The 14,383-nt window shown below is 42.1% G+C and overlaps 1 protein-coding gene across 3 annotated transcripts in view; it reads left to right on the forward strand.

Moving 5' to 3' along the window:
* The first annotated feature begins 377 nt into the window (after positions 1-377).
* Positions 378-14,383, forward strand: part of LOC139582258 (filamin-A-interacting protein 1-like) — a 50,242-nt gene continuing 36,236 nt past the window's right edge. Inside the window, exon 1 of one of the 3 annotated variants that reach the window (XM_071412256.1) lies at positions 378-980. The gene's annotated coding sequence lies outside the window, so the exon portion shown is untranslated. The remainder of the gene's footprint in view (positions 981-14,383) is intronic. The other 2 variants (XM_071412257.1, XM_071412255.1) reach the window with 2 other exon arrangements.

Below are 14,383 nucleotides of genomic sequence, written 5' to 3' on the forward strand. Positions count from 1 at the left end.
ATGGCTCTCAATAAATCATTTTTGTTTGAAAAGGTTAACTTGGCCCCTGTACGGTATCAGTGGTCGAATCCTTCTAGGGAAAAATTGCTGAGCAAGCAAATGGATGCATAAAGTGGAACCACCTTTACACAAAAACAATAAACTAACTTCTCATACTCAAATGGTTGAAGGCAAACTGGTGATCTTATATTATTTGCCTGCGATTTTCTCATTTGCTTCTTAGAAAAGATGACTGTGTATTGACTAACCAGGCAGAGACTGAGCCCTCCTTGCTAACCCTGCTTCTGCTCTGGCGGGAGTGGTAGAGCTGGACTTCCCCTGCCTGCTTCAGAGTGGGATAGTTCAGCTGTCAGAGGGGCTTGGAAAAGCTTCCCTCAATCTGCTCAGCTGCTAACAGCCATGAGTGACTGAGAACACTTGTTAAATATAGCCCAGGCAGACTCTGCTACACTCAAAGCTCTACACTCTCCTGCCCAGGAACAAAAGGGAAAAGGCAGGGTCCTGGCTACTGACAGGCTATATTCCACTTATCTACCCTCCTCTCCATCTAACTTTGGATATCTCCATTTGAAGAAAAAACTGACTTTTCAAACAAAAGCAGCTCTGACCACCTCCTCTTGCTTGCTGGTCTCTCTCTCTCTCTTTTTCTTTCTCATCCTCTCAGTTTGTGAAAGACTGCCGGCCCAAACTCCTGGAGAGGACAAAGCTTGGTGTTCATCTTCAGACGCCTCTTGCATTGCCTCTGTTGCCTTGACAGGAGAGAAGAGGAGAAACAAGTTATTAAAAGAGAAAAGTAAGAGGTGAGAGTATAGGTCATCTACGTTTGATATGATGTCTCTTTTTGACACACACAGTCAAGGTAACTGAAGAACACTGAGACATTGAGGAGAGACGGTTTTTACTCTGGGACTTGATTCTCAGTAACTGAGATATTCCTTTTTGACCTGTCGTCACCTGTGATGTGGTACCATTGAGAACAGGTAAGAGGAAATGATTCTGCTATTCTTCATAGATTTGAATAGCTTTTCTTTTCCTTGCAAAAATAAACTTGTATGGACTAAATGTTGGGACATTTAGATGCCCAATTATTTGGCTTCTAGTTCCCTTTCTAGTTCGTAAAATGGAACACATTGTGAATCAGGGAGTTGGGAAAGAACATTAGTTGCTGCCATCTGACGTCCGGTCCAGACTCAATTCAGGAAATGGTACATTAGGAGGCATTCATTGATTACATCTTTTACCAGAAGAACGCTTTAGCTCTCTCTCTAGAGGATATATTAAATGTACTAATAGCTGAGTAACAACACAGGAAACGTAGTGAAACTGATGCAATAATACAATGATAAATCAGTGTCTAACATACTGTAGTTGCTCAACTTTCTTTGGACTGTGAGATTTGTCTCTAAACATGTAAACTTGTTCACGTTGGAGGAAAGTTGAAGTAATTAACATTAAAGAATGTCTCTCTTATTAATAAGCCTGTATGGCTCTGTTGGTATGGCATAGTGCTTGTGGGTTCAATTCCCAGGGCCACCCAAATGTAATATGTACGCAAGCATGACTGTAAGTCACTTTGGATAAAAGCGTCTGCTAAATGGCTGATATTATCACTATCATGTCTGTCCACTTTGACGTTTTCCCATGTCAAAACAATAGATGTTCCCAATGGGTTTTGTTCCGATAAGAGGTTCCATGAGAGACCCCGCTGTTTGAAGGCACACAGTAAACAGAGATGCTATCCCACCCTCTCACTGTTATTCCAGTGGTAGCCAGTAGATGTGTCCTCTGCCAGCTTGTGGTACCACACACACATACCCAGGCAGCACATGTGGGTGGCACCTTAATTGGGGAGGACTAGTTTCATGGTAATGGCTGGAGCAGAATCAGTGGAATGGTATTAAACACATGTGTTTGATACCATTCCATTTACTCCCTTCCAGCCATTATTATGAGCAGTCCTCCCCTCTGCAGCCTCCCGTGCCAGGCAGTCACATCCCTAGGGACTAGGGAACGTTCCATTAATAACTTTTTCCACTGTTTCAATTGTAAGTTATTTTTAATCCGATCAAAATATTTTTCCCTCTGTGATGATACAATAAATGTCTGCTCTCCGTGTGGGTAAGGGAGGGCTTCAGTGGCATTTGCGTCATCAAGTCATTGTCATCGGCTTTAGGAACTCCACACAGCTATCCTGTGTGTTATGTGGAGGATGATCAAGGGTTAAAAAAATCTATTGTCTTTTGTAATGGACAGGTCAGAGGTCAGTTTGTTTAGAAATATTTTGGACAATGCCAATAGTGTTCAGAACAACTGAAGGAATAGTGAGGTCCTGTTGCATATCAATGACCATTTCTCAAAGGGCGAGTTTATACAGATATTATTCTTGGACACTTTTATACTTCCTCCTTAATCTCTATTAACAAGCCTGAATTACTTTAATGGAGTATACCTTTCTGGACAGATTATTGACAGGTTGGGTAGTTATCGGGTATTATGTATGAGAAACTAAATTACTGCCTGTTGAGCCTCTCTTTTGTCCTCCCCTCCAGTCTCTAACTCAATTGATCCCACTGCATTCCCTGGTGCTCTTGTAAGTTTCTCTGGCAGCGGTTGTCTTTAAATCATCTGCTTCAGTTTGTGCCTGTGGCATTACTTCACCGGCAGCCAAGGCCCAAGTGATAAGACAGTGAACCATGAGATCACTTAGCTAATTCAGCTCTGCAATCTCCCATGGAGGGAAACAGCAGGGCCTGTCCTCATGTTTTGTTTCGTAACAACAGCACCGCTGTTCCCATGACAGCAAAATAAGGGACTAGAGAGAGATGGATTACATTTGTTTGGGTGCTTTGCCTTGTTGACGTTTTTGGGATGAGTCTTGTCCTGGAGGCAGAACTGAGCGATTTTCACTAGCTGCAAAATCTAAAATGCCGATATAGTACAAATTCATGAAAACAAAAATGTCCTTCATGGTCTTAATTTAAGGTTCGGGTTAGGCATTAGGGTTAGCAGTGCGGTTAAGGTTAGGTTTAACATCAGATTTTATGGCTGTGCCAGCTAGTGACCACTGCCGAGCTGCCTCCAGAACAAGATTCATGACGAAAACCACTAACCTGCTTGCCAGATGATAGGACACAAAAAACACTGGCTGAGATCACTAAATATTGTGAATGAAATAATACTATATATCATCTCTATCACAGATCGTTATGTGCGCTTCATAAAAATAGTATATCACGAAAAATGTTAAATGGAGATGACAGATAAACACGTTTGACTGAATAACCCATTGTCAGCATTATGCTGTGGGTGCTTTTACATCCCACAAAGGGTGTGTCTCTTTAAAAATGACCAAGGGTAACCATGCATTACCACTATGCTATTTAACATTCCATATCAGCCCACACTTAGTGGAATCATCCAGCCTGCCCACACACTGAAGTGGAGCTGAAGGTGTGGTGCATGGGACGGACAGCACGCACACACACACACACACACACACACACACACACACACACACACACACACACACACACACACACACACACACACACACACACACACACACACACACACACACACACACACACACACACACACACACACACACACACACACACACACACACACACACACACACACACACACACACACACACACACACACACACACACACACACACACACACACACACACACACACACACACACACACACACACACACACACACACACACACACACACACACACACACACACACACACACACACACACACACACACACACACACACACACACACACACACACACACACACACACACACACACACACACACACACACACACACACACACACACACACACACACACACACACACACACACACACACACACACACACACACACACACACACACACACACACACACACACACACACACACACACACACACACACACACACACACACACACACACACACACACACACACACACACACACACACACACACACACACACACACACACACACACACACACACACACACACACACACACACACACACACACACACACACACACACACACACACACACACACACACACACACACACACACACACACACACACACACACACACACACACACACACACACACACACACACACACACACACACACACACACACACACACACACACACACACACACACACACACACACACACACACACACACACACACACACACACACACACACACACACACACACACACACACACACACACACACACACACACACACACACACACACACACACACACACACACACACACACACACACACACACACACACACACACACACACACACACACACACACACACACACACACACACACACACACACACACACACACACACACACACACACACACACACACACACACACACACACACACACACACACACACACACAGTGATTTGGAGTGGTGCTGGCCTCACACAACGTCTCTGGATTATTCTCTCATTATCAGCTGGAACAGCTGCATCTGAAGCACCCCACAATCATTTCCAGCCCTTGCTATTGTACTGCTCCGAACAAGGGGAATCAAAGGATTTCAAATGATAGCTGGTCAGCTGGTTTACATAATTCAGCGTTGTAAGAGCAGATGTACTGTATGTATTTAACTCCAAATGCTCAAATGATCACCCCAAATGGAGGACCATTTGTGATTTGTGTTCAGAACATAACACGTCTCTCAACTCATCTTTACCGATATAAAGCCTTTAAAGTATGTTTACTGTAAGATAAGGCTGATCTACCTACAGACTGTTCTGTGAGCTGTCTTTTTTTCTAATTGCAAGAATTCTGTCTTCACCCCATTTGTCCTGACATTCCTAGATGTTATGACAGCATGTGTTTTCTGGGAAACTGATGACAAACAAATAGTTGAGTGTTTCAGGCTCAGGGAGAAAATAGTCTGTAAAAATCAAAATAATAAAACACAGTCAGCATTAATCTCTCCCCTCTCTCATAGGGTCTCAAACTCTCACACATTCTTCTCTCTCTCTCTCTCTGTTCTCTCTCTTCCCCTCTCTCTCTCTCTCTTCGCTGTCTCTTTGTCTCTCGCTTTATGAGGGAAGTGACTTCATCGTCATTCCACCAGAAAGGCATTTGAGACTGGCCAGCTCGAGAACTACATCTGGCTAGTGGTGTCAGTTTGCTGGATCCATAACCACTGATTAGGACTCAGCACAGAGGCTTGTGAAGATAGAAGCAAACCTGCCATGTCTTTTGCTCGTTCATTTTCACTGCTGATTGAACATGTAGGACTGAGAATTGATTCGGACTGTGAGAGTTTTGATGATGACAGGGAAGTCAAGTCACGGCCAATCTTTAAGACACCCTATTAGGCTTGGCAATGGAAATAAGACTATTGAAATAACGCCACAGTTATAACAAGTTATAGTGCTATTTAATTAAGTGTACTATATTCCATGTCCTTTTATGATAGCAATAGTTTTGAATGAAACATTTCCTTTCAGCACTGCGCCTCTTTTAGACGCACGTCACATTGTGATTTGTTATTCCGTTTTAATATCTAGCCCTAGGCTTAGGATTGACATTGCAGCTGAACCTCCTCTTTCCAAGTGAGATCCACTCATGTGGCTTTAGTCCTGGATCCAGTCTGGTTTCTGAGAAGCCCTTTCCAAGGCCTGCTTTCTGCTAAAACCCTAATAAAAAAAACCTGGCCTGGCTTCTTGTTGTGTGCAACTTTGAACTTGCTCAAGAGTCCGATTTCTATTTTTATACCAGCGTTCACATGAACCTTGCTGCTCACTCATTTGTCTGACTTCAGATACCCTTGTAAGGTGGCATATAATGATGTCATGTAATGTTGCCAAAGGATGTGGGTCACTAACTCAAATGTAAAGACACTAAACCCCTCTACTGTATGAATCTCAGGTGTCCCTTCCACGACTCAGACTACCAGATAGCCTTGAATGAGCACTGTATAATGCAGCTATCTTGACAACCCAGACATTTTAGGAACCATTTAATCTTCCTATTTGATTTTCTGATAAAAGTAAAGAATATATTCCAATCCAGCGTTGGAAGCCGTACATATCATTTTAGAGGTATTTGTATGAGTGTGTGTGGGGGTCCAACACTAGCAGGTGGGTTCTACATGTGCCACGGGCCAGGGGGGAAGTTGTCAGTAACGAGGTTACATTAAGATTGCTATATTTATGTCATCTGTATGAAATACTACAGATTGGAACCCGACACAGTGATATTCCACTCTCGGCTGTATACGTACGTCAGCACTTGGGGCAGTAAATGTTTGATATTAATAGTGGACGTTGTACAGTACAGTGAGGTCTGCAATATTACATTTACACAGTGGTAAGATGTCCATAGAGGTTTAGTCAAATGTACATCAGTGGTCTGGAATGTTTTATTTGGTGTTGGAGCTAGGAACACAAGAATTTCGCTACACCCGCAATAACATCTGCTTAATATGTGTATGTGACCAATAAAATTGGATTGGATTTGATTTGAAAGTTATAGCCTCTGTGAATAGAACTGCATGGCCATCTGGTTATATGCATCTGTTTAGGTTACATGTACTGTATCGTTTACTGCTATGGTTTGTTTTGTGGAATAACACCAAATTAAACATTCCCGACCACTGATGTACATTTGACTAAACCTCTATGGACATCTTACCACTGTGTAAATGTAATATTACAGACCTCACTGTACTGTACAACGTCCACTATTAATATCAAACATTTACTGCCCCAAGTGCTGACGTACGTATACAGCCGAGAGTGGAATATCACTGTGTCGGGTTCCAATCTGTAGTATTTCATACAGATGACATAAATATAGCAATCTTAATGTAACCTCGTTACTGACAACTTCCCCCCTCGCCCGTGGCACATGTAGAACCCACCTGCTAGTGTTGGACCCCCACACACACTCATACAAATACCTCTAAAATGATATGTACGGCTTCCAACGCTGGATTGGAATATATTCTTTACTTTTATCAGAAAATCAAATAGGAAGATTAAATGGTTCCTAAAATGTCTGGGTTGTCAAGATAGCTGCATTATACAGTGCTCATTCAAGTCTATCTGGTAGTCTGAGTCATGGAAGAGACTCCTGTGATTCATAGACTAGAGGGGTTTTGTGTCTTTACTTTTGAGTCAGTGACCCACAAAAATATTGTGATCAGATTACAGATACTTTTTCAAAACTAGATGATTACTTCGAGGATTACTTTTCAAATCAGAAAGGATATTTGCGAAATAAAATCTTCTCAAGGACATTCAAATCAGCATAGAAAAAAGGCGCAAATTTAAATTTGTTCAACGTGAGCGAGTCTGACTTAAGTCAGAGACCACTTTGATGACACACCAAATGTGTTTGATGGATCGCGGGAAAAGAGCAGGAATAGGCTTTTGTTGGCTACAGTCCAAGCTACAGTGACTTTTCCTATTTTGTTGCATTACAACCTGTAATTTAAATTGATTTTTATTTGGATTTCATGTAATGGACATACACAAAATAGTCCAAATTGGTGAAGTGAAATTTAAAAAATAACTTGTTTCAAAGAATTCTTTAAAAACAAAAACTGAAAAGTGGTGTGTGCATATGTATTCACCCCTTTGCTATGAAGCCCCTAAATAAGATCCAAGCAACCAATTACCTTCAGAAGTCACGTAATTAGTTAAATAAAGTCCACCTGTGTGAAATCTAAGTGTCACATGATCTGTCACATGATCTCAGTATATATACACCTGTTCTGAAAGGCCCCAGAGTTTGCAACACCACTAAGCAAGGGACACCACCAAGCAAGCAGCACTATGAAGACCAAGGAGCTCTCCAAACAGGTCAGGGACAAAGTTGTGGAGAAGTACAGGTCAGGGTTGGGTTATAGAATATATCAGAAACTTTGAACATCCCACGGAGAACCAATAAATCCATTATTAAAAAATGGAAAGAATATGGCACCACAACAAACCTGCCAAGAGAGGGCCACCCACCAAAACTCATGGACCAGGCAAGGAGGGCATTAATCAGAGGCAACAAAGAGACCAAAGATAACCCTGAAGGAGCTGCAAAGCTCCTCAGCGGAGATTGGAGTATCTGTCCATATGACCACTTTAAGCCGTACATGCCACAGAAGGGCTTTACAGAAGAGTGCCCAGAAAAAAATAAGCAAACATGTTTGGTGTTTGCCAAAAGGCATGTGGGAGACTCCCCAAACATATGGAAGAAGGTACTCTGGTCAGATGAGACTAAAATTGAGCTTTCTGGCCATCAAGGAAAACACTATGTCTGGCGCAAACCTAACACCTCACATCACCCCGAGAACACCATCCCCACAGTGAAGCATGGTGGTGGCAGCATCATGCTGTGGGGATGTTTTTCATCGGCAGGGACTGGGAAACAGGTCAGAATTGAAGGAATGATGGATGACACTAAATACAGGGAAATTCTTGAGGGAAACCTGTTTCAGTCTTCCAGAGATTTGAGACTGGGACGGAGGTTCACCTTCCAGCAGGACAATGACCCTAAGCATACTGCTAAAGCAACACTCGAGTGGTTTAATGGGAAACATTTAAATGTCTTGGAATGGCCTAGTCAAAGCCCAGACCTCAACCCAATTGAGAATCTGTGGTATGACTTAAAGATGTAAAGATTGCTGTACATCAGCGGAACCCATCCAACTTGAAGGAGCTGAAGCAGTTTTGCCTTGAAGAATGGGCAAAACTTCCAGTGGCTAGATGTGCCAAGCTTATAGAGACATACCACAAGAGGCTTGCAGTTGTAATTTCTGCAAAAGGTGGCTCTACAAATATTTGACTTTGGGGGGTGAATAGTTATGCACGCTCAAGTTTTCTGTTTTTTGTCTGATTTCTTGTTTGTCTCACAGTAAAAAATATTTAGCATTTTCAAAATGGTAGGCATGTTGTGTAAATCAAATGACACAAACCTCCCAAAAATCTATTTTAACTCCAGTTTGTAAGGCAACAAAATAGGAAAAATGCCAAGGGGAGTGAATACTTTCGCAAGCCACTGTATGTCTTCCAATGGTGTGACTGCTGTCGGCATCCAAAGATTATCCAATTTGAATAAACGCTTGGAGGTAAGGATGGCAGCAGTGGTGTAGTCTACGGCGATACGGATATCACTTATTATTGATATCTACATAGCGCATTGACGTGAATCACACTGCTGCTCTCTTGTTTAGTTATTTGCACCGTACGGATTGTGGTTGTTGTGGATAGCTGTTCACAAATCTAAATGTGTATTTAAACCAAATAATGGTTGAATTCAAGAAGTTTAAGCCGCCTATCAATCATTATTTTTGAAACCAGTGAAAAATGCGCTCTTGCAACAGCTGCATAGTGCGGATCCCAGCATATGGAATAAAAGTGAGGCTTTTATTGCTCAATCTAATTCATGCTGCTAAAAACATTATCCATAGGCCTAATGGACACATGCTCAAACTCGCACACTTCTAATAGACTTGAAGGGGCAATCTGTAGTTGCTACATCCAAGAAGGAAAGATATTCCACAAATTAACTTTTAGCAAGGCACACCTGTTAATTTCAATGCATTCCAAGTGACTACCTCATGAAGCTGGTTGAGAGAATGCCAAGAGTGTGCAAAGCTGTCATCAAGGCAAAGGGTGGCTACTTTGAAGAATCTCAAATATAAAATATATTTTGATTTGTTAAACACTTGTTTGGTTACTACATGATTCCATGTGTTATTTCATAGTTTTGATGTCTTCACTATTATTCTACAATGTAGAAAATAGTAAAATATAGAAAAATCCTTGAATGAGTAGGTGTGTCCAAACTTTTGACTGGTACTGTATATATATCGATTAATTCTTGAAGAATATAACTTATAAATGCGCCTCATGAGCTTAGTTTAACTGTCACACTACATGAGAACCCAAAATATAAACTTGTTTTTCTCCAATAATGTAAACATTGTAAATATAAACAAACACTGTATAGCCTCATAACATGGTTAAAACAATAATTTGCATCCATAGTTCTGTCTATTAATCTGAGAGTCGTTACATTTTCCTGGCCCATCCCTCAGCTTTTTACCAAAACAGAGGTGGGGCGGCCATTTTGTTATTGATTAATCTGTGGATTTTCCCTTTAAACAGCTGCATATTAGATATCAAAGTGTCACCAACAAAAAGGTAAACAATAGGCCTATTGCAAATGCAGCATATGGCATTTATTTTTCACATGTAAATAGCACTTTTCAGCAGTAGGCTTCTTCCATGAGCATGCCATTCCATGAGCATGCCATTCCATGAGCATGACATTCCATGAGCGCAGCATTTATTTTTCAACTTGTATCAATGAGCCCAATCAGTCCTCCATGACAATAAAATCATAAACAACTAGCTTATGTCACGAACCGGCTCAAAGCCCGTAACAAAAGGGAGACAACGTGGAGATAAGGAATAACAAAACATATATTTATTAAATAAAGTAACCTAAATGCAATTAACAATGGTGTGTGTAATCAGTAATCAGTAGTGTAAGTGAGTGTTTTGGCATGCATGAATGTGATAATGCGGTGTGTTGAAAGGTGCTAAAGCAAACAACCAAAACGCACCACGAAACACAACAAAATCTATCAAGGTGTCTGCATGGAGAGAGTCTCCTCCATGAATGGGGAAGTGGTGCATTTATCCTATGACAGTGGGCCCAGGTGTTTCCCATGTAGCTGACGACCCTCCCAACTCCGCCCACCGGCATCCTAATAAGGAAACAAGAACAAAGAGAGAATACGGCAGACAGAGTGGGAGGGTCGTCACACTTATAAATCCTTAGTTTTGGGGTTATGCTCAGGTAAAACAATTTAGCTAATCTATACTTCCATATTTCCAAGTCCTATTCTTGAAGATCAAGGGGTATACCATTTATTGGCATGACTGGAATTCTGATCGACTTTTGTTTTTAATGTGAAGATATAATTTAATCGTATTATTATATGTAGTAGAACGCGATGGGTTAGAAGAAGCCTACATAACCAACCCATAAAGTAAAATTTAACATCCATGTATGGCCAGCTATGTAAACTTTAACATTGATTTATCCTGCAATAGATGTTGTTCAATTGGTAACATACTTTTTTGTCTTCTTCTAATACCTCTAAAGGGGAAAGTAATCTAAAAGTAACTGAATGTAATCAGATTACGTTACTGAGTTTGGGTAATCCAAAAGTGATGTACTGATTACAATTTTGAACAGGTAACTAGTAAATGTAACAGATTACATTTAGAAAGTAACCTACCCAACCCTGGCTCTGAGTGACTGAACCCTTGTAGACAGTTTTCCTTCCTGTTTCACAGAGTTTTGTTTTACCACCCTGATTTGAACCCCCCCAGTCACCTTTGACCCTACCCTGACCTTTTGTCACAAACTTGTCTGGGTTGGTAGGTAGCAATGGTAGGAGACTTCAGGAAGTGCCTGTTTTACACTGAATTTACAGAGAGCTGTGACATTGAAAAGACAGATTGACCTCCTCCTGTACCTATAAACTCTCAGTGGTATTCACCTTACAGTGGGAGACTGAATATAATATACTGTAGCTAATCACAGGCTACCCAGAGGTAACCGAGGTTTGGAATGCACACAGTGTCTCTCACTGACAGAGTCAGATGGGTTTGAATTGAGTGGTATTTCATTAGAGGTGACTTATCAGAACTTTGTTTTAGTTTTTATAGCTTTGTTCTGATTGTTTTGTCCCCTGCTGGCGGGGGTTTTTACCGACAGTGGCAGCTGAACTCATGAATACAGCATGGTGTGAAGCAGACTCCCAGAGGAAGATTACTCAATCGTCTGATAAACGAAGTGCAAAGCTGCATTAAGTTCTGATGTTGCACACAGCTCTCTCTACTGTCTACCCCATACATGGTTGCCAAGACAACCACAGCATAATATTTTGCTTTTGGAAATGAGGTGAAATCTACTCAGCATATTGTCACCAGTAAAATTCTCAGAGGAGTATAGATGTGGCAAGTGTATGGTCCCGTTACACGAGTCGGGTTATGCTGCTTTTTCTTCCCTTTACTCAGAGTGAGTTGCTGCAGCAGGATAGGATTTTCGGTTTTCAAAATAAAAAGTCTCTCCCCTATGTTCGTCTTCCCATATTTAGTCACATTGGGAGTCTTTAGTCGCATGCATGACTGAATCGAAATTCCATTTCAAAGGGACATTTTTGAAGAGCTACAAAATCAAGTAGTGGGGGATTTGGACAGCTGCCGGCACCAGCCAGTACCTCGTTTTACTGGGGCTAAGTTGGCTGGTCTGTGAGACCGTCCACAGGGAGCCTTCGCCACATTCAAGTAGCCTTGATTGGACGAGACAATGTGTCAGATCTTCCTTTGTAACTCTGTAAGGAACCAAATTAACCAAAGAACACATCTGAAAGGCGTTGTGTGGCAAAAGGAAGTATTGGAGCTGAGAGCAGACACGCTTGAAGTTAAGCACTTAAACACTCTCCCTTTCACTGCAGTATGTGGTAATGCACCGTGAGAGAAACTAGCAGGTGGACCTGCCATAATACCAAGATGTGATGCTGTCAGCCTGCCAGAGAGATGTTTATACATATCATATAACATATCAATTATAAGAGTCATTGCTGACTGCCTTGGCCAACACCACCAGTCTTTGTTTCCCCTGATTAGCTGCGCTGTCATTATGCCCATGGAGGAATGTGTTGTTAGAGAAGCCAAGAAATGATATCAATATCCGCCATTTTATTTCTATAAATAGCAGAGGTCTTTGAATATCAAAGGATGTTGCATACCTCTCGAAAAAATGTGTGCAGAGGATCGTAGGAACGAATGAGGAACTGTGTGATGTGCATTTACTGGCGTGTGTGAAAACCTACAGCTGTGGAGTAAAATAGAAGTATTGACAGCTGTTTAGAATGCTGATGGCTTATAAAGTGATCACATTTTGGCATTTCCACTTCTGGGTCCCACTGCACAAGTTGAGGGACGGGGCTCCTATAAATACTCACTGAAAACTTCACCAGCAGACAGCTGTGCATGCCGCCCGGCCAAAGGCCCAGCTCAAAAATAGGGACCCTGCCCTTATTTACCTCCCTATTTTCATGGGCAGAGAATTCACATAGGGTGCATTCCAAATTGCAGCCTATTCCTTATGGGCCCTAGTCAAAAGTTGTGCACTATGTAAGGAGTAGGGCTCCATTTGTGATGCGCTTATGCTCTACCATCAGCTATGGGCCACAGCTGTCCCAGGTTTTAGCAAGGCTCAAGTGTAAGTTGAGGAGACCAGCCTGGCACGATCACATCCCCAGAAATACCTGGGCCCTGCGAACATTCATCTTTACGTACTTAAGCTGCATGATCTTCGTGATGATCAACATGTGATATTGGGCAACGGGAAAGTTGTGCCTTGTAGCATAGTCATTAGTAATAAGGGAAAGTGTGATTCAATGTGTGAACAGACACCATGTTTATAGTGAGGGTTTGTGTATTAACCTACCATTGGATAGTGCCTGTGAATCAGTGGAGGCTGCTGAGGGGAGGACGGCTCATAATAATGGATGCAACGGAGCGAATGGAATGGCAGCAAACACATGGAAACCATGTGTTTGATGTATTTGATACCATTACACTATTCCGCTCCAGCCATTACCACGACCCCATCCTTCCCAATTAAGGTGCCACCAACCTCCTGTCCTGTGAATCCACATTTAAAGGGAGTTGTGAACAACAGTATTGCCAACCACCCTTTTTATTTTCTGTTTTAAGTTTACTGTTATTGAAGGGTGGGCATGAGACCGAGAAGAACATGTACAGTAACTTGTAGTGGGTGACTTTCTATGGTATGAATCCACTTCAGAATAACATCGTAAATATTATTGCCACTCTTTCCCCTGAGCCCGTTTTGAGATATTCGATACAGAACCTTTAGGTAAACATTCCAATGTAATATTCTGCCTGCTGTTACCCTGGGCTTGTCATGGATTTATTTTTTTATACACAACTTTTCGTTTTGGTTCGAATCAAACTGACACTCAACATGAAGACAGCTCCATGGCTGCACCCGATGGAGTGCTTGGCTTCTCCCCTGAAACAACTATTAATAACGCCCAACTCTAAAGTGGCTGCTACCATTTGGCTGCCAGGATTCTCTCTGCCTGAGTCACACGCTGCTTTCATCAGAGACTGTGCAACCTTGGGGAACTTTGGCCCCATTCATATGCAATGGCCTCATCGTGTTCTTTTCCTGAGCACCCCCGCCGTGTCCCTCCCTCCCTCCCTCCCTCCCTCCCTCCCTCCCTCCCTCCCTCCCTCCCTCC

The sequence above is a fragment of the Salvelinus alpinus genome, chromosome 8 (genome assembly GCF_045679555.1).
Source record: "Salvelinus alpinus chromosome 8, SLU_Salpinus.1, whole genome shotgun sequence".
Lineage (NCBI taxonomy): Eukaryota > Metazoa > Chordata > Actinopteri > Salmoniformes > Salmonidae > Salvelinus > Salvelinus alpinus.